This window comes from Emys orbicularis, chromosome 12 (assembly GCF_028017835.1).
Source record: "Emys orbicularis isolate rEmyOrb1 chromosome 12, rEmyOrb1.hap1, whole genome shotgun sequence".
Lineage (NCBI taxonomy): Eukaryota > Metazoa > Chordata > Testudines > Emydidae > Emys > Emys orbicularis.
In genome coordinates, this window is record NC_088694.1 from 23,583,989 (window position 1) to 23,602,490 (window position 18,502).

Below are 18,502 nucleotides of genomic sequence, written 5' to 3' on the forward strand. Positions count from 1 at the left end.
GTTTCCATACAAAAACAGGCTCGGTCAACTCTTTAGGCCTGTAAGCTTGACCAAACTCCTAAGGCCCCCCCCACCTAAATTTTCCTTCACACCAGTTTGATCCAGTATCATCACAGGCTACTAACCAGCATTGATTTCAATGGCAGCAGGGTCAGGGTTATAGGGAGGGTGATATGGCTTGAAGATCCAGATTCCTCCAGACTGGTGTTCAATCCCTCATAGTTTAAACCACCCCTGCAAACACAGTGTGTCCTTAACATCTTGCACTCTCTGGAATCCTTTGTGACTCATCACCCACCACATAGTGGCCTGAGGAGCTGTGTTATATCCTGATATGATCATCCACAGGACTAATTGCCCTCTAATGTGGCTCCATTTTTACCCATTAAATGTGTTGTTTTACTTCACGGTAGGGAAAGAAAATAGTTCAAAGAATTGAGATGCACCTTCAGGTATGACTGTCCAATTAGAGCAGGAAAGAGCAGAGAGGATTGCAGCTTGGAATTAAAAGTGAATGTATCCCTGATTGGTGCTGGAGGCAATGGCAAAGCAAGCACCAAGGAGCTGGGTAATGCATTTCTTACTGCTGTAAGAGAGACAGTAAGGGGATCGAGATCATTTGAAGATTCAGATCTGGGCTTCAGTTAAACAATTTGCTTATCGCCATGAGACTTACAAACAAAACCGAATAAATCCTTTTGATTGGATGGTCCCATTCCAAGGTGCAGGGGTGGGATTTAAAGGAGTTTAAGCGGAAAGTATTGGTTTGTGTTAATGTTGTGAACGAAATCATTTGGGGGTGGAGTCTTTGGTCTGGGAAAATTGTGGCCTTAAAATGGCCAGGGATAGCCACTGGAGAATTTTTCTTGTGTGGGGAAACTCTGCTGGTAGAAAGGTGGTGAAAGGGTCTACTGTTTCCTATGCCAGCTGTACCCCCCTGCCCTAGTGCAAAGAGTGGGTAGGGGTTTGTCAGGTATTCTGGAGGTGAGCCGTACATGATGGTGTGGAGTTCTACTATGCCTGATCCTCCATTGGCATAAGATCAATGGTCTTTACACCAGTGATGGAAGTTAGATTTAGGTCTCTGCTGCTCTGATGTCTGCCAGGGCCAGGTGGCTAAGGAAATGCAACAGGAAATTTCTGGTCCATTGGGTCCCAGCTGGCATGGCACTCGAGAGCATGCAGCATCCTCTCGGGAAGTGCTCGGCATGCCATGGGAACCACCTTTTTCCTCCTAGGAAACCAGTGGCTGTTTTAAGCAGAAATGAAAGTGACCTTTGTCCTGTTTCACTTTCTGATCTGAGGCCTTGAAGGGAAGCAGGAAGCTAGACTCTGCCTAGGCAAGCTAACGGGTAAAGTAACTCTGATTGGCAGGAAAGTTGGAAAATAGCTATACAGGGGTGAGCAGTCTGCTTCTGTGAAGTCTCCCATTACTGACTCATCATTGGAGAAGCAGCCTGAAATAAAAGTCTGAGTTGCGATCCAAGTAGCCTGTCACTTTAGGGTCCGAGAGAGACCTTCCCTTATGGCATCTTAAAGGGCAAGATGATTACCTAAATAAGCAAAATATCATGGTGTCAACCCTCACAAATAAACTATTTGCAGTAAGAATAGCACATTTTCGTAAGGTTTTTTTGTTTCTCTTGCATTTTGTAATTAAGAGTTAAAACTGTGTTCTAAGAGCAATACATTGGGTTCAATCCATCAATCCCTACATATGCAAAACTCCCATGGGTTTCAACAGGGCTAGAGACTGGAAAAAAAATGTGTGTGAAAATGTCATCCTGTAAGTGTAAATCACTTTAGTTGCATGTGCTGTTTTTAAATGGGAAAATTGATGTATCCTATTTGAAAGTAGCATTTAGTGTTTCCATTCTATGGCTGCTGTACCCCATGGAACCTGTTGGAAGGAAGCGGATCTAAACTGAGAGCATGTGTGTTTGTTTTTTGAAAAGCTGCTTTATTTTATTTTATTTATTTATTTATTGCACACCAACTATATGACGTGTGTACAGGCTCACGCTCATAATATACGTTTTGTGTTGGTGGAGATACTGCAATATCTATTTCATTCCTTTTATTTGGGAGAATTTCATTTTCCAAATGTTATTGCAACTTTTCAAGAGAAATTGGTAAAGAATTTGTAATGTCTCTCTCTGTGCCCAAAGCAAGCATCTTTTAAGATGATGAATAACTGGGAAGATGAAATTTGCACCCTCCGCAGACTCTTCCGCCCACGTTTCTCCAGCTGCACATAAATCTAAGCATATCTTCTCCCCCTCCAGCCTTGCTTCAAGATGATTTGGTTGTTTAGCTGGCATCTTTACCCTTTTTAGAAATGCTTTAAAGCAATCCTATTTTATATCCGTGAATGTAGCCAAAACATGGCTTGGTCATTAGGTAAAAGTTTTGCCCTCTCTGTCTCTCTGAATAGTTTTTTCACACACCGTCAAGGTCCGTTCACAACTCCAGGGATTTATAATCTACCGTTGAGAAAGAAGACCTAAAACTGTTGCTACTGTTGTCACATACACAGACAAAAACTCAGTGAATTTAAACTAGGACTATGTCCTTACTTCACGTCACAGGGGGAGGTACAGGGGATGGGATCAAGTGTCGCTTTAACTTTGATTTCTCTAGTTTATTTTGTGTCACAAAGCAGATGCTATTTAAATGTACATTTTATTTATGGCAAATGTCTTTTTTTTTTTTTAAAGCAATAGTTTACAAAAGAAAGTAAAGAATAATAATTAGCGATGGATAATAATAGTGATCAGAGTTTCAATTTGGATAAGCAACCAAAAGTTCAAAGTTTAGATGCTTTTCTGAAGGTTATCCCAATCTCCCAGGACTGCAAAATCGGACTGAATCAGTAGGAGTAAGTAACATTGGAAGTTGCCCCATGGCCCTTTTACAGACATCATTACAAGTTCTAGCGAACGAACTATATGGGCCGTTAAATGTTGGAAATGTTTATCATCAGTTATGATGCTTTTGTTTTAGAAGAGGAGTATACTGCCAGTAAAGATGCCCTCTGTCCGAGCTGCCATCCTCTTCAGGTTATCACTGTGCAAGCAAACTAAAATGGTACATAGTGTCCAAACATTCTAGAGTAGACATGATAGTCAGCAGTATGTCTGCGAGTGCTTGCAGGACTGAGCCATAAGGTGACAATGGAGGGTGAAGGTTGTAGAATGGCATGCAAGCAAAAGTAAACTGTCAGTTCCATAATTTGTGTTCTAAGATCTATTTTTTCACGCTTTGTTGCGAGGAGGGTGAGGGTTGATAGGGAAGTTTAAAACAAGTTGTATTTTCAAAGGGAATTAAATGGCTTAGGAGAGGGAGAGAGGCACTTTGCTTCAAATAAATACTTTTTTAGGTTTGGTTAGATATCCTTTTAAAAATGTTTAAGCTGATAAATTATTCAGCTGCTTAGCATACGTACTTTAGGATGTTTCAGATGCATATTTTAGTCTATATATTATTTACCTGATAAGTCACAACAGTTTAATAAGCATTTCAAAAACAAGTGCTATGGCTGCTTGTCCCGCACACAAGAGACTGTGTTTACTCTTTGAAAACACTTCTGTTTTTGTCTAATATATATTTATTAGTTGGGCTCTTTTTTCAAGTATGGATTTTTTGTTTAAAGGGAAAACATCCCATTGGTACCATGAGGATAGTCAGGACAGTGAAGTCTTTGATTAACAGGTATGGCCTGGGCACTTCTCTCTGCCTTGCCAATATGTCTCAGACATGAACTGGAGAAACCATTTCTATGGCCGAGTGGGGAGTTAAGTCTATCAAATCCTTGGCCTCCCTTCTGAGGCTTACCAGCAAGTGTGGTGGATTTTGTGCTGTGGACCCTCGTCCACTAGAAACTCAGCTGAGACCATCAACACGTCTTATGTAGGTCACCCATCAGCCCTTGGATGGCAGTAACTAATCACCTGAGTTGGATTTGAGCCTGAGATGAAAGGCTACAAAACCATTGCTAATCTTCTGATCATATCTACCTATTTAAGGTACTTACATGGCCCCATCCCTGTAGTAGCTGAGCAACTCACAATCTTTTCAATGTATTTATCCTCACAGCACCCTGTGAGGTGAGAATTACTATCCTCATCTGAACTAAACTACAGAGAAACTAAGTGACTTGCCCAAGGTCTCACAGGAACCCTGATGCAGAGGAGGGATTTGAACCTAGGTCTCGCAAGTCCTAGGCTAATGCCCTAACCACTGGACCATCCTTCCTCAAGGTATCCAAATTATGGATCTTTGATCTGAGGAACCTCTGTATAAAGACTTCCTTGTTTATGGATTATTGTCCATTGTCTGGCTTCCACTTTCTGTCTGTATAGAACAGCAGACCTGCATGTTCGAGAGTCCTCACAAATTTTTTTGGGGGGGAAACAGAGGGGACTTCTATTTGTACTTTTTTAAAGTCACATTTTACAATGAAATACTCCAGTCATTTTCACTTCTGTTTTGGGGGGAAGGAGGAATATGGCAGTTCAGCTGTTTCTCCTTCTAAACATCTGCAAGTGAATTTCTGGTTTGTGTTTCCATTCTTTTAACTGAAAGGGAAACGTCTGTTTCCATCTCTTAGGTGAATTGTCACTTGATCTGTTGCTCAGCCATAACCATCTACTGGAAAGTCAGCTTCTATATGAGGCTTCTTCCAGTAAGGTTTCCCTGTGCCCTCGGCACAGAGTGAATAGAGGCACAAATGAGGACATTAGTCCCTGTGCAGAGGGCTAGTGCAAAGCATCGGCACCACCCAAGACCTCAAGCCATGGCGTAAGTGGGACTCTAGTGATGCACAGGTTTTGCATAGGGTGAATTTCATGCAAATAGAAGAATTGTTCATGATATTATTCACGTTTGGCATTAGCACATCTTCAGTATCAAAAAGGCATTATGGTCTCCATTATGGACAGTGGCAGCTCTCGGTGAAAACTGTAGGTGGACACTATAACTTTGCAAATGCTCATTACCTTGTGCACTTTCAGAAGTGCCCCTTGGTGCTTGAGGTTGCTGGCAGGCTGTTCAATTAAGTCCTGCTACTGTTGTTACTTTGGAGTTGCTTACTGAACGTGAACATTTTATACTGTGCAATGAGGGCCACTGGACCAGCTGCTGTACATGGATGCTTCACATGGAAGAGCTATTGTATTCAGTTCTTATTTTTCTGAATGGGGCAGTACCCAAGTGATGACAGAGCCTCAATGACTGTGGGCCAGACCCCAGACACATTGGAATTTAAGATAATGGATAAGAGAATTTCTTGATATACATTTTACTTTGCTCCCTTAGTGGGTGGGTGGGTGGGAATGCTTCTCCTCCTTAAGAAAGTCACTCTGAAGGAAAACCAAGCCAAGCTCTTGCATGATAGGGTACAGCAAATTTGCATAACTGAGTTATAAAACTTCTGTAAAATAGAGGGCTGTATTGGAAAAGCTGGCACAAAGTTGGCCATAGCAAAGCAAGTGGTCTTGTCCAGGCATTGAGGGTGTTTGTAAAGAATTACTTATCCTTTCACAGGCTTTCCCTTTTCAACTTATCCTCAAAAATGTTTGCCATTTGGTGTAACTGGCCCTCATGCCCTCAGTCGTACAACCCTTCTCCTGTGTGATTTTTGTTTAAAATGCATTTGGGCGTTCAAAGCTGAGAACAAAACAGATGCTAATTTATCCCGTCTGGAAGGGGAACTGGCTCCCTCCCTCTTCTCCCACGCTGAATTCCCCACACTGCTGTCTATGCCTGAGTGAACATGTGCATTTATACCTATTTAGTGCCACTGACAAGATGGCTAACCTGTGTTTGATGGATCTTTGACATTCTCTCTGCCCTCCGCAGGCATCCGGTTCCTTCTGGAGCATCAGATGATTTACGGATTTGAGCTACCTTGTCTCTGCATCTGGAGTAGCTCCATTGCAATTCAGGGCAGGTGCAGCCAAGGCTCCCTGCATTTTTACAAATAGGAACTACACAGCTGAGTGGCACAAACAGGCCAATTGCTATAAGACAGCACACAGCAGGGCGGTGGTGGTGGGGAGTGCTTAATGGTGTCATCTTATGGAAACACTATTTATTTCAGCCCAGAGCAGGTCTGATCACCTCGTTATAGGAGGGCTGATTTGATTTTATTTATTTATTTTTCACATGGACTTTCTCAGGGTGGTTGCTGCAAAGCTTGTTTCAGCTTTGTGTCTAGTTTCCGAAGGGTAATCTCTTGCAGCAACTTGACCACCCGCTGTGATCTTGTTCTGGAAAACACCAAGTTGCTTTATATGTCACTGAACAGTGATGGTATCCTAAGAAAGCGTGCAGCCCTCGCTGTTCCAATAATGGGAGCAGTAAAAGGGAAATGTGTGTGCACAGTTGGGGTTCCCAGGGGAGGTTCAGTTCTATGGAGTGTGTGTCTGAGGGGGGCATACAGGCGCTAAGTGGATCCTGAATCCTGAGCTGTGTTTCTGAGAAAACCCAGCTTACCTCTGACTAGGCCCAGACCCCTTGATTCTCTCCTGTAACCTTTGAGGAGGCAGGAACTAACTCCAGAAGCAAATGCTGTGCTCAGCAACGAAACAAAACTTTGATCCGAGCAGAGACAAACCTTTCAATCAGTAATGGGCGATTCAGGGGGGCCCTATGGGGAGTCACTCCTATCCGCCACCAGCAATAGTACAGTGCCCCCAGCGCCAGACATCTAAACATATAGGTGAATACTCTCTAAACCAATCAGAGTCCAAACAGCCCCCCAACCCGTCTCTCAGTCCCAAACAAGGCAGCTTCTGCCCCTCGTGCCAGGTGCCTGGCGCTTGAGCGGTGGCGCAAGCTTAGTGGGGGAATCAGTTTCTGCTGCCTTATTTGGCAATTGTCACTGGGCTAGTCAGGGCTCCTCTGCTCCATCAAGGATGCTCCTGTAGCCTGGCTGAGGCTGTGCCCCTGGGTCACTCCGCTAACCCCAGATTCCTGCTGACCTTGGGCCTGCTCCCTCCAGCCATAGCAACGTTCCAGCTTCACCATGTGGGTCCTTTGCCTCGCCTTGCCCCAGTCGGTGAGGGCCAGCTTCCATTTCTGGCCCATTCCCCCATCAGTCATGGCTCCGGCGGGGAGAGCTGATCCTTCCACACTGTGGCTACAGCACATATGTAAGGAAGATATTTTTTCAGGCAAACAGAAGTCTCATCAAGATGGACTGGTGTGCTTTGGCCATCTTGATCAGCTTGGCTCACGTTTCACTGTGGAGGGGCGGAAGGGATGGGCTTGTAATTAAGGCTCAGGGCAGGGAGACAGAAGGTTTAGATTCTACACCCGGTTCTGACACTGACATGCCACATGCCTTTTGGGAAGTCACTCATGCCCTAATTTTCAGCAGTGGCCTCTCATGTGAGTGTCTCTTTTCTCAACGCTCAACTTTAGTCATAGGTAGCCTGATTCAGAGGTTTATCTAGAACTGATGTAAGAAAAAAAAACGTGAAACTGTTTTTTTGTTCTATCTGTTAAAATTCAGAGGTTTTTATACATTTTCAGACAGGCTTTAGGGTTTTCTGCTGACTTAACCTGACGCTGTAGGGGCTCAGCACCTCTGAAGCTCAGGCTCCAAGGCCAATATTTTCTGATTTGCTTTTGCTCCTGCATTGGGATGCCCAACTGGAAACTCCCTATTTTAATAGGGAAAAGAAGAAACATTCTTGAAGCCAAACTTTACATACTGGGGGGGGGGGAGGCAGTGACCAAACATGGACAATTTCAGCCCAAAATATGAATATTTAGGACACTTCAAGCACATGGAAATGGGTTTCCAACTGAAATACTTTTGCAACCTTAACTATAGCAGATGTTCAGATGCCTACTCAGTAGAAGATCAACCTTTAGTGTGATGTTTGCTATAGTAGTAATAAGAAATGTTAGTAATGTCACCTTCTACGATTATGGAGTGCATACACATTATCAATCAGAGAAGCCAATTTGATGAAAAAAATCTCTGCTTAAAAAAGGCCTCGGTAAAGTGCAATTCTCTTGTATATCGATTTATTTCACATTGGCCCCAATCCTGCAAATACTTGTGCACTTTAGTACTGAGAGTGGTCCCATGAAATTAACGGGGCTGCTCATGGTAGCAAAATTAAGTGTTTGCGTAAGTGTTTATAGGACATTGGACATCCCCAGGTCCTAAGACCAATCAACCACAGCTTTTGTCCTTCAGCAGTATTTGTAGCATAGTAAATAGACTAAAGTCTGGGAAGTTAGATAGACTAATTGAGTCAGTTGCTGGGGATGCTGTATCTTCTCTCAGGCGAGAGTGTGTTGCTGCTTTCTTTTGTTTGCCCTTTTTTTTTTTTTTTAACTGCAAACAAATTTCATCTGGAATTTTGGCTGCCAAAATATAAATAAATTAAAGATTATACTTATTTTAAAAATACTACTTATCTTTCTCCATCTATTGCTGTCTTAGAGTAAACTAAATTTATGAGGTTTATAGCCTTGCAGTTATAAAGCATCAATAATATTTCCCTTGCCAGACAAAAGTAGGGCAGAGCTTACCGTGTGTGTTGAGTGTATGTGTGCGTGCATGTGCCTTGTGGATAGAGGGAAATGTAATCTTCACATTTTCAAACTGTTCTGTTGTGTTCTTCTGAACTGAAAAAAACCCAAAGGAATATTTATGCCCCTTCCACACCTTATTACTGCAAAATTATATGTACCGTATATTTTTTAGCTGAGGAAATAAGTTTTACTTTCTGTATAATAAACAAAATAGAAATGTGACAACTTATAATGGCTTTTTCATTAAGTACTTTTGGGCTTGCTTCATCTGTATAGTTCTTTGCAGTGCTTTTCCCTCTTTTGCCATGTTCCTGACACTGGTACTGCTTAAACATTTCTTTAGGTCAATCTCTTTGTTTTTCTTCAGCTGCAGCATTGTGTAATTTGGATGCACCTGTTCAGTTCCTTTGCAACCTCCTCAGAGTTGTTGCTACAGCTGTGGAAGTGTGTGAAAATAGATCGACCCTTTAAAAAAAATACTTGGGTTAAGATAGAAAGAGAGCCAAGTGCTCTTTAATTTAATTAACAAATTTGGGGCCTGATTCGACAAAGTACCGAGCACCTTCAAATCCCAGAGACTTCACTGGGAATTGAAAGAGCTCATCATATCCTAGGGTCAAGCCCTTAAAAATCCAATGCCTTGCATTTTTTTGGCCAGGCTTTTTCTTCCTAAATCTATATATTTTCCTCTTTGTGTGTGGGTTTGTGTCTGTCTGCCTCTATATGGAAGGATGACCTAATAAGTAGGTTGCTAGCCTTGGACTTGTGGGAGCTGGGATCAGTTCCCTGTTCTGTCATAGATTCCTTGTGTGACCTTGGGCACGTGTTTCTGTGCCTTAGTTTCCCCACCCCCTATAAAATCACTTCCCTACCTTAGCAGGAGTGTGGTGAGGATAAGTATAGTAAAGATTGTGAAGTACTCCGACACTACAGTAATGCAGGACTATGCAAGTTCCTTAGATAGATGCTGTACTCCATATGTGGGGCATTGGCTAGCACCATGAGGGACAGGACTCAGAGGGACTGAGTATGTTATCTTTCACTTGTGATGTACACCAGAATAATTAAGATCAGGACCATGCTCTTTGAGATTGGGCTGTTCCCAGTCTAGAAGCTTCAGCTCCACAGGTCTGTGCCTGAAATGGCAACTCTATGCCAGTGGAAAGAGACATGAGCAGTTGATAGAGGTGTATAAATACACAGGCTCCCCTCTTCTTATTGGAGTGTCACTGTGTTTGAAGTAAAAAGTGTGTTTATAAAATGAGTGCCATGGCAGAGAAAAGCTATTCCTTTATTAAGGCAGACCCCAGTGTTCACTTTCCCAGGTTTTATAAAATATTCCTGCACCCAAAGGCACAGTCATGGTTAATTGCATTTTTGTACCTGTGCAGGCGAGAGGGAAAATAAACACACTCTACACTATAAAGTGAATGCGAGAGCCCTCCCCTTTGTGAGAAGCCATCAGAACTACTGACAGACAGATCCTAGTGGCGTTCCACTGCTCTAGCAGCTACGCCGGGAAGTCCCTTTTTCCAGGGTCCTGGAAAACTGATACAATAGGGGTCTCTAGCACTTTGGACTATTCCTTCCTTCGTTGAGAAAACAGCAAGACACAGAACTGAGGCTGGCTGTAAGTTTCACAGGGCCTCATGCAAAATAACATAAGGTATTTATTCCCCACCTATGACTGGGTTCCCCCAACTTGTGTGTTTGCATTACATTGCTGATCACCACCAACACTCTTACTTGCCTCTGCCTCTGCTCAGGCTGTTGTGATTGCCCAGCAATGCCTGTCTGAGGTGAGGGCAAAGTGGCAGAACTGAATTATAACTTACCAAACTGGGGAAGTCACTGACTGGCTGGCACTGGAGTCTAGACACTATGCCTAGATATTACAGTGATTGGTACTTTGGAAACATTTGGTAGGTCCTCAGCTGTGGCCCAGGCAAGCACCTGACGGAGCTAGCAAGGTGATTTTAAATTACCTTTGTGATATCTTGATCTAGAGGGCCTGCAAGCCATCTGCCTAGCAACTGGTGTAAAGTAGAGCAGCCTTGGGGCAGCTCTAAATTATGCCCAGCTCTCTATGGCCCTCATGAGTTCCTCTAGCAGTGAGAGATTACCTGCATTTGCCCCCAGGAACACCCACCACCCGCTAGCTAAGACTCTCTACAAATCTTACTTTAAGCACCTTACATCCAAAGAATCCCAAAGCACTTTACAAACTGCTGCATATATTTGTGAAGCTCACTTCTCCGAGCATCACTGAAGTAGGAGCCATCTCTGGGTGAAACATAGCTCCTGTTTTGACTGCCTAGAGCAGCACTACCCAACTAACTAGGACAAGCAGATATGAACAAGATAGCATAACTGAAACCATGGGGGGAAGAGGGGAATTTGAGGGGGTTGTATGTAGGGTTGGCACTATCTGGGTTTAACCTGGGCAGTGTGACTTTTGGCTGTGTGTCAGGGTGCCATTTAGTGTGGCCAGGGGCCCAGTTTTCAACTGGAAAGTCCAGTAAAAAAGGGGACCTGGCAACCCTAACAAACCAAAAGTCTGGTTACTTCAGGGCAGAGGGAGGCACCAGGTCATTAACTTGTGCCAACTCCTCCTCAGTCAGGGCCGCTTCCTACCTGCAGGCAGGCTCCTTGAGATGATCCAGTGAGTGACAGGGGAGAGAAGGAGAGGAGCGATTAACAGGGGTGGGGTCTTGCGGGGGGGAAAGGTGGGGCAGGGCCTTGGGGCAAAGAGGCGGGGCAAGGGGAAGGGTCTCAAGGGTCCAGTTACTAACAATTAGAAAGGTGGCAACCCTCGTTGTATGTAACTATTCAAACGAATTCAGCAAGGATTGACATTGTGGCTAACATCACTACTTTCCCAAAAAGTGAAATAGAGGATCTTTTAATGTCTTCAAGTGATTAGGACCCCTGCCTTGCCACTCATCCGAAGTATGATGGTTCAGTCATTTTAATTATGTGTTCCCTTTCGATTTCCTTTTGCAATATGCTTTCAAACTGCCTGCCCCAGCCATTGTGTTGGCTAAACGTGCCCTTCCACATTCCCTTCTGTCCCGAGGCCCTCATTCCCACAGGCTGCACGTTTATGCAGTCATGTTAGCTGGGTGGCCTATGCTTACTGCATAGTGTGGGTGAGCATGGATGCGAGTTCCAGAATTAAGTACTAATTAAGTTCCTGGACACGAATCACTTCACAAACTCCACTTAGAGGATTTATCTAATTGACTGAGGAAATAGTTTGAAATGGAAGAACATTTCTTTTCATTAGTCTTCAAATGAAGTGCAAATTATAGAACTTTGAAGCCTCCATATTTCCTAAAGATAAAAGCTTTAAAAAAAATTGGGAGCTGAACTTTGTTTTAAATCGGAAACAAATGCATTTTTATGTGGGGGAAAAAAGTTCGGGCAACTTTCTGCATGGATAATTTGAAAGCGTCCGAGAACTGGTTTAGTGAAGGCGGGCTTTCACAATTCAAAGTCTCAGCCTGGGGAGTTTTCTTTTTTCTTATTCTTTTTATGGAGATGGGCCTGACTGGGGAAGGGGGAAAAGAAACTCTCTGGACTCAGGAGACCCCTTGGGAACTGAGCTGAGATTTGCAGCCCTGGGACTCTGCCAGCTTTGCCCTCCTTTCCATGGTTGTGGGAGGGCCCCTTTGCAGGGGATCTGTTGTGATACCACTGTGTGGTGGTGGGTTTAGTGTGCAGGGCCACTGGTGATGGGCCAGTAGAAGAGCTAAATAGAATAGATGATGGGTGTGTACCCCGTGCGTGGCAACATGTCATACAAGCTGGAGAGTGGCCGGATATGGGTTGGCTGCAGAAAGGGTGGGGCAGGACCATCAGCTGCTGTGACTATTCCTGCCCCCCTGTTATCTTTTCCTTTCAGACATTGGAGAAGCATAGCAAACCCTCCAAAAGCTACTCATGTCATGGGCTTAAAGTAGTCTCCTTAGAGTTGTCTCATGGTCAGGGCCGGCTCTAACTTTTTTGCCGCCCCAAGCAAAAAAAAAAAGGCAGCGCCGCTCCGCTGAAACAACCCCCCCCCCCGAGTGCTGCCCTGCCCCGCCGAAACAACTCTCCCCCCCGCCGAGCGCCGCCCTGCCCTGCTGAAACAAACAAACTAAAAACCTCGAGCGCCATCCTGCAACCCGAAGATTGTCCTCCCCTCACAAGGTGCTGCCCCAAGCACGTACTTGGTCGGCTGGTGCCTGGAGCTGGCCCTGCTCATAGTCTATCTGCTACCTGGAATATGGGTGTCCCCCCCCCCCCTTCATGCCTCTTACATGTCTTCCCAGTCCCCATCCTAGTTATGTGGGTTGGGGTACTGGGTTCTGGACTTGACCCCTAATATAAATTCAGGATAGCCCTGGCAGCTCCGTTGTGTTGTACTATCTGCCCTGTGCTTTGGGGCAGGTGTGTGCACACTTTTCCTTCCATGTGGGCAACTTGCCAAGAATCAGAGAACCAGATCTAAATTTCATATATGTTCACTTTCCCTTGGATTAGAATTCTCTGTGTGCTTTCCCTCGGCTTATCTGTGTGCTTTTATATTATTAGAGCACCATCAGTGTTCTTTACAAGTATCTTGCCTCATATATCTTGCAATGTACATATTCCATAATGTAGGGGACATCAGGTAAGAAAAAGACACTACACTCAGTGGGTTCTCTTGTTAGTTGTGTAATGTACTGGCTTGTACACTATTTGAATGGTAATTGACCTTGTGCTAATATATTCAGTACTACACCTGTTAATAATAAAGCTCTTTCGATTAAAGGCACTGTACAAACAAATCGAACGCGTCATAAAGAAATACGGAAGTAGCATACTGAGGTTTATAAATGAATCCTATTTATACGAAATGAATGAGCAACAGGTGCATTTTTAAGCTTCCTACAGCATTTACCTTTTGTCTCACATTTTGGCCATTGCACTTGGAAGAGTCTCATGAAACTGTTCTTTCACAAAAGTATAATCAAGATAAGCTGTGTGCAGGACTGAGCCTTGTTCATGAAGCTGTTTCTTAGCCTCAGGGATGAGATTAACAGTCCTGATCACAGCGGTAAAACCATAAAACCTTTAAATGAAAACCTAAGACCAAGCAGTGTGGTGAGGGGAAGATACAGAGACCTCCTCTTGGAAGAATGAACTTTTGAAGAGGAGTGAGTACCCTAAAAACTATTAATCCTTCTGATGAAAGAGATCCAATAATATATATAAAATATTTTGGGTCAAAATATTCATTGGTGTAACTCAGCTGATTTTAGTGGAGTGACTTCAGGGCTTAATTTGGCCGTATACCTCCATCTCCCCACAATGTGCACCGTAATAGGGTGGCTTACCTGTGGGCTGGAGAGCCTGGGGCTAAGCCAGCCCTGGTCACATGATGACCCCCACCTGAGTGGGATCAGGTGATGCTCATATGAAAAGAGCAGGAAGTACCATAGAGTGACCTCTGGCCATGAGGGGGCACTCAGGTTGTGGCCAGCTGTATTACATGCACACACAGATCTAGTACATACCTTAATAATATATTTTGAAAATACCATTCTTTGTGGTAACCTCTCTTCCCCTCGTCCTCCCTCCCCCTCCCCTGTGGCATGCTCACAAAGAAGGAACTCAAGCAAGAGATGTCTGACATATAAACTTTGGTCCATGCAACAGGAGATGTGCTGGTGGGCCAGGGTATATGCTTTCCCATTCCAAGACCATACTGCACAAGTGACAGAGTGAAGCTTGGAGAGCACTGTGAAAATAACAAGTATTTTGCCACCTTCTGACTATCCCATTCCTGGCTTGAGATGCCATGTGCAACGCATCCCAGGTGCAAACATTGGTTTTTCACCTAAAGTGGGTACGTTATTTGGGTAACTGTAAAGATAATGATTTTTTGCACTTTTAAATTTCCACAAGGAACAGTATGTTTTTGATTAAATCCCCCAGACTCTGGAAAATGTGCATCCACCTTGGTGAAAGCCAGACTATCTGGTTACTGTATTTATGCATCCATTCCACACAAGTTATATTTCTGTACAGTGCCATTGTACGGTGCTGTATATGGAGTAGATTTGTAACCTATAGCTAAACCTCTCGGGGGGGGAGGAGGGGGTTGGGGGAGGGGAAGGAGAAGGGGATGGGGAGGAGGAGGGAATATAAATCCTGTGGGTTTTTCTCCAGAAAATGATATAAATTGGCACACTGATCATCTTTAACTTGCTACTCTCAGCAGCTGGAAACCTCAGCTGGTCTGACTTCACTGAACAATGCCAATACGACAAGCACAGGTGATGGGGGAAAGCACGAGCCTTCTGAGTGTCACTGGTATTTTATGGAGGGAGCATCCCTTTGAAGTAGACTTGAACTTGGGGCTGGGAGGTGAGTCTGGTAATCAGCTTACAGAATCAACTTACAGAACCCAGGGCCTCCTCACAAATAAGTGCAGACGCTGAAGGTGGAGTATCATACAGCTCTTTCCAGCAACGTTTGTTATCCTCCAAAGAGTATGAAGCCCTCCTCCTGCCTCTGGGCCCCATAATGTAAAATGTTCATGGGCACCCAGCATTGCACCAGCTCTCATGCGTTGCCTTAAAAAAAGATGAACGGTACTTCCCATGGAGAACAGGGCTGCAATATTTGACTTGGCACAGATAAAAGGGAACACTTGGTTCTTTCCCCACACTGTGTGGTGCTACTTTTTCTTGAGGAATGGTCAAGGAACCTAGCTGTTCAAAACAAGATCTTGGGAAAGGAAAAGCAATAGGGCCTGACTCACACTGCGTTTATACTGGTTTCACAGCACTGCTACTCCTTTGATTTCAATGGTGTTGCTGCTTCTGGTTTACACCAGTAGCAATGGAGATCAGAGTTAGGCCAATATGTTGTAAATCTAAAGTACATACTCAGTATGCGTTTTGTGATGTACTGTAAATTCTGTTGAGACCAAACATGATTTCAGTACTCTGATTCTAGGACTTCTCTTTTGTGATAATGACTTGCATTTATTTACTGCCTTGTATCCAAGAACTGGGTATGCCCGTTCACAACCTGTGGGTGAACTTCACTTCTGGTGTCAGCTGGTGCAACTCTTTCGGTTTCTGCGGAAATAGATCTGTTTGCATCAGCACTGATTTAGTGCATGTGTGAGTGTGCTCACGTGCAGGGCCGACGAGGGGGGGGGGGGAAGCCAGTACAAATTACCGGGGCCCGGCCGTCCGGAAGGGGGCCCGGCTTCCCTGGCTTCCCCTCCCCCCCTCTCGTCGGCCCTGTTTAGCCGGTCTGCCCTTACTGGGGGACCCGAAAAAATTCAGGGCCCGGCTTCCCCCCCCCCTCTTGTCGGCCTTGTTTAGCCGGTCCGCCCTTGCTGGGGGGCCCGGAATTTTTTTTTCTCTGGGGCCCGAACCCGCTCTCGATGGCCCTGCTCACACGTGAGCACACACATCTATAATATAAAAATATACACCATATCTATGCAGGTGATTGCACAGGCATGTGTTAAATGTATCACATGGCTATGTGGCACATAGTTTGTGATGAATTGCACTGCTATGTGACCTACTCCCTGGGACATATTCTAATATTCCAAATCCCTGAGCAGCTCCAGGCAGCTGCCATTTAACAACAACAACACAATTCCTCCTCCTTCAGTCCCCCCCAAAATGGAATCTCCCTTGAATTACACCTAGCCCAGGACAGGTAAGATTCAATCCTGGGTCAATGACAGCTTTAGTAGAGATGATAATGTTACCCAGATTTGATATCCACATTTTAGGATGCTGTAGAGCTAGAAACAGGACAAGGGAGAGTCCTAGCTTCCTAACAGAACACAGCACTTCATTCTAGCTCTGAAAGGGCCTTAGATACCGGATTTGAAAGTTTGTCACCACATCACCCAACATGGCAGCTATTCACCAGTGCCTAGTAATCCTAGTGCTAGAAGCTTTGTGGTATGGGTTTTGCAAGTCCCTTTGTACCCATTCCAAATGGGAAAGAGGGCCTCCAATTTTTCACTTCTAGAGACTTTAGATTATGATCTGGTCTGGGTCACAAGTGAGGCCTTTGATTAATGTTGCCACATTTCTCTAGCTGCATTGCTGGGTTACTCCTCAGACTAGATGTGACATAGCTGCTATAGGAGATTATGGGTGCTCTGTAGAGAGAGGCAAGGGAGTAGCCTTTTGGTATGCATGTCTCAAATTGCAAGTAACGCCTTGTCTGGAGCAGGTTGTATATTGCATGTTGAGATGAAGATTTGTGGGCAGTTTTGTGATGGGCTAACAATCTGAAAACCAGCAGGGGAAAAACTCCATAGCTTGGGGATCAGCTTAATACTATGACCCTGGGCATTGGAGCCTGACCTTCCTAAAGGCATTATCCTTCCTCTCCTATGCAGCTACTCATATAGTCCTTCCCCATAGCAGCTGAGGACAAAGTTGTGTTGGACTTGACTTAACTCATTCACCAGGAACCAGATAGTGCCCCTTCATCCTGCCCTAGGGGTTTAATTAGGTACAGTGAAATAAAATGGAGCAAAGGAACGTTAGGGCTGAATATTAAGGGAAGAGCTGTCTGTGTTGAGACCTAGAGATGGTGGACTAGTCTTCCAAGGGAAGTGTGGGGGAAGTCCTATTTCCTGAGTCATTTAACACTGAAGAGGTTAGAACACTACAATATATTCTGTAGGGAAAACCCTGAGTGTGTACAGAGATTGATTCTCAGTTTCCAGCATGTATAATGTCTTTGGTTCATCCATCTCTCAAAGTGAAATGGATACCCCAGATCCCAAATATCCTTAAGAGTCTTTGCTTAGTCCCTGCACAAGTACAAAACCCCTGATGTTACTGCAGGGCTGTGGAAGAGAAGCCCAAATTGTAAACCTGTGAAGAGCTATTGATTTGTCTTTTGGAGCTGTAACTTTTTTATTTAAACAGTTGATGTTCAGGTTGAATTTTTATTTATTTTTTTTATGTGAATTTAACTGATGCCAAACTCTTGTGTTCCTGAGAAGTAACAGATGATTTGAAATGCCTGGGTCTTTCCATTCTATCCAATAAATATGCTATGGGTGTCTTAGGGCCTTTTCCAGCCTTGAGAGAGCAGCTGTTAGTCCTCTGTAGTGCCATGAAAATGTAACATGGTATATGAGTGCTAATTGTTTGTTTATTTTATTTACAATTGGGCAAAAAATTAGTAAGTTTTCATTCTATGATGATGCTATTCAGAGAGGGGAAACTGCTCTCAGAGGAACTCTTAAAGAAATAACTACTCCATGCATTTTTGTTTCTCCTCTCATCATGCAGTCTTTAAAATATATGATCATACAACTCTGGGTAACGTGACATGTCATTGAACCACTAGCATACTGTAATAAGGGAAAGTAAGTACCATTTTTAAATCCTTGGATGTCTATATGCAATATTGTGTACGTATGTTGTGAGACTTTGAATGAAAGTGTGAATGCAGAGGAGGGGCGGAGTTAAGTTTGGGCATCTGGAGAATTTCTTCTTGGTCCAAAGTGTATATTTCAGCATTGTGACATTACCCAGGGTACAATCTGGACTGATGAACAGCTGTGTCCCCTCAATTCTCCAATCTAGGGTGCTTCTAACACTGCTTCCTTGTCAGAGCAACCACTCCTGGTCTGCTTACACTCAGCCTCCATCATGCAAGTTACACCCAGTTATATTGTATGAGTAATATAGCTAGCCACCATTGAATTACACTGCAGAGTAACACCAGCAAAATCCCAGTCCCTGACTTTCCCTCAGAAATGTACATCTTGTACTGCCCAGCTCTCTCCTGGACAATACAAGCTCATACAAAGACTGTCATTTTATTAATAGAAAATGATATGCACAAATCCTGTGATCCCAAATGGAGTTTCCGAAACACTTCAGTCCAAACACACTGGTTCAGATAAAACAATAAAACCGGT

The 18,502-nt window shown here is 44.0% G+C and overlaps 1 protein-coding gene across 2 annotated transcripts in view; it reads left to right on the plus strand.

The window, feature by feature from the left end:
- Positions 1 to 18,502, plus strand: part of PTPRT (protein tyrosine phosphatase receptor type T) — a 715,579-nt gene that overhangs the window by 41,549 nt on the left and 655,528 nt on the right. The gene's annotated exons all lie outside the window — the stretch shown is intronic.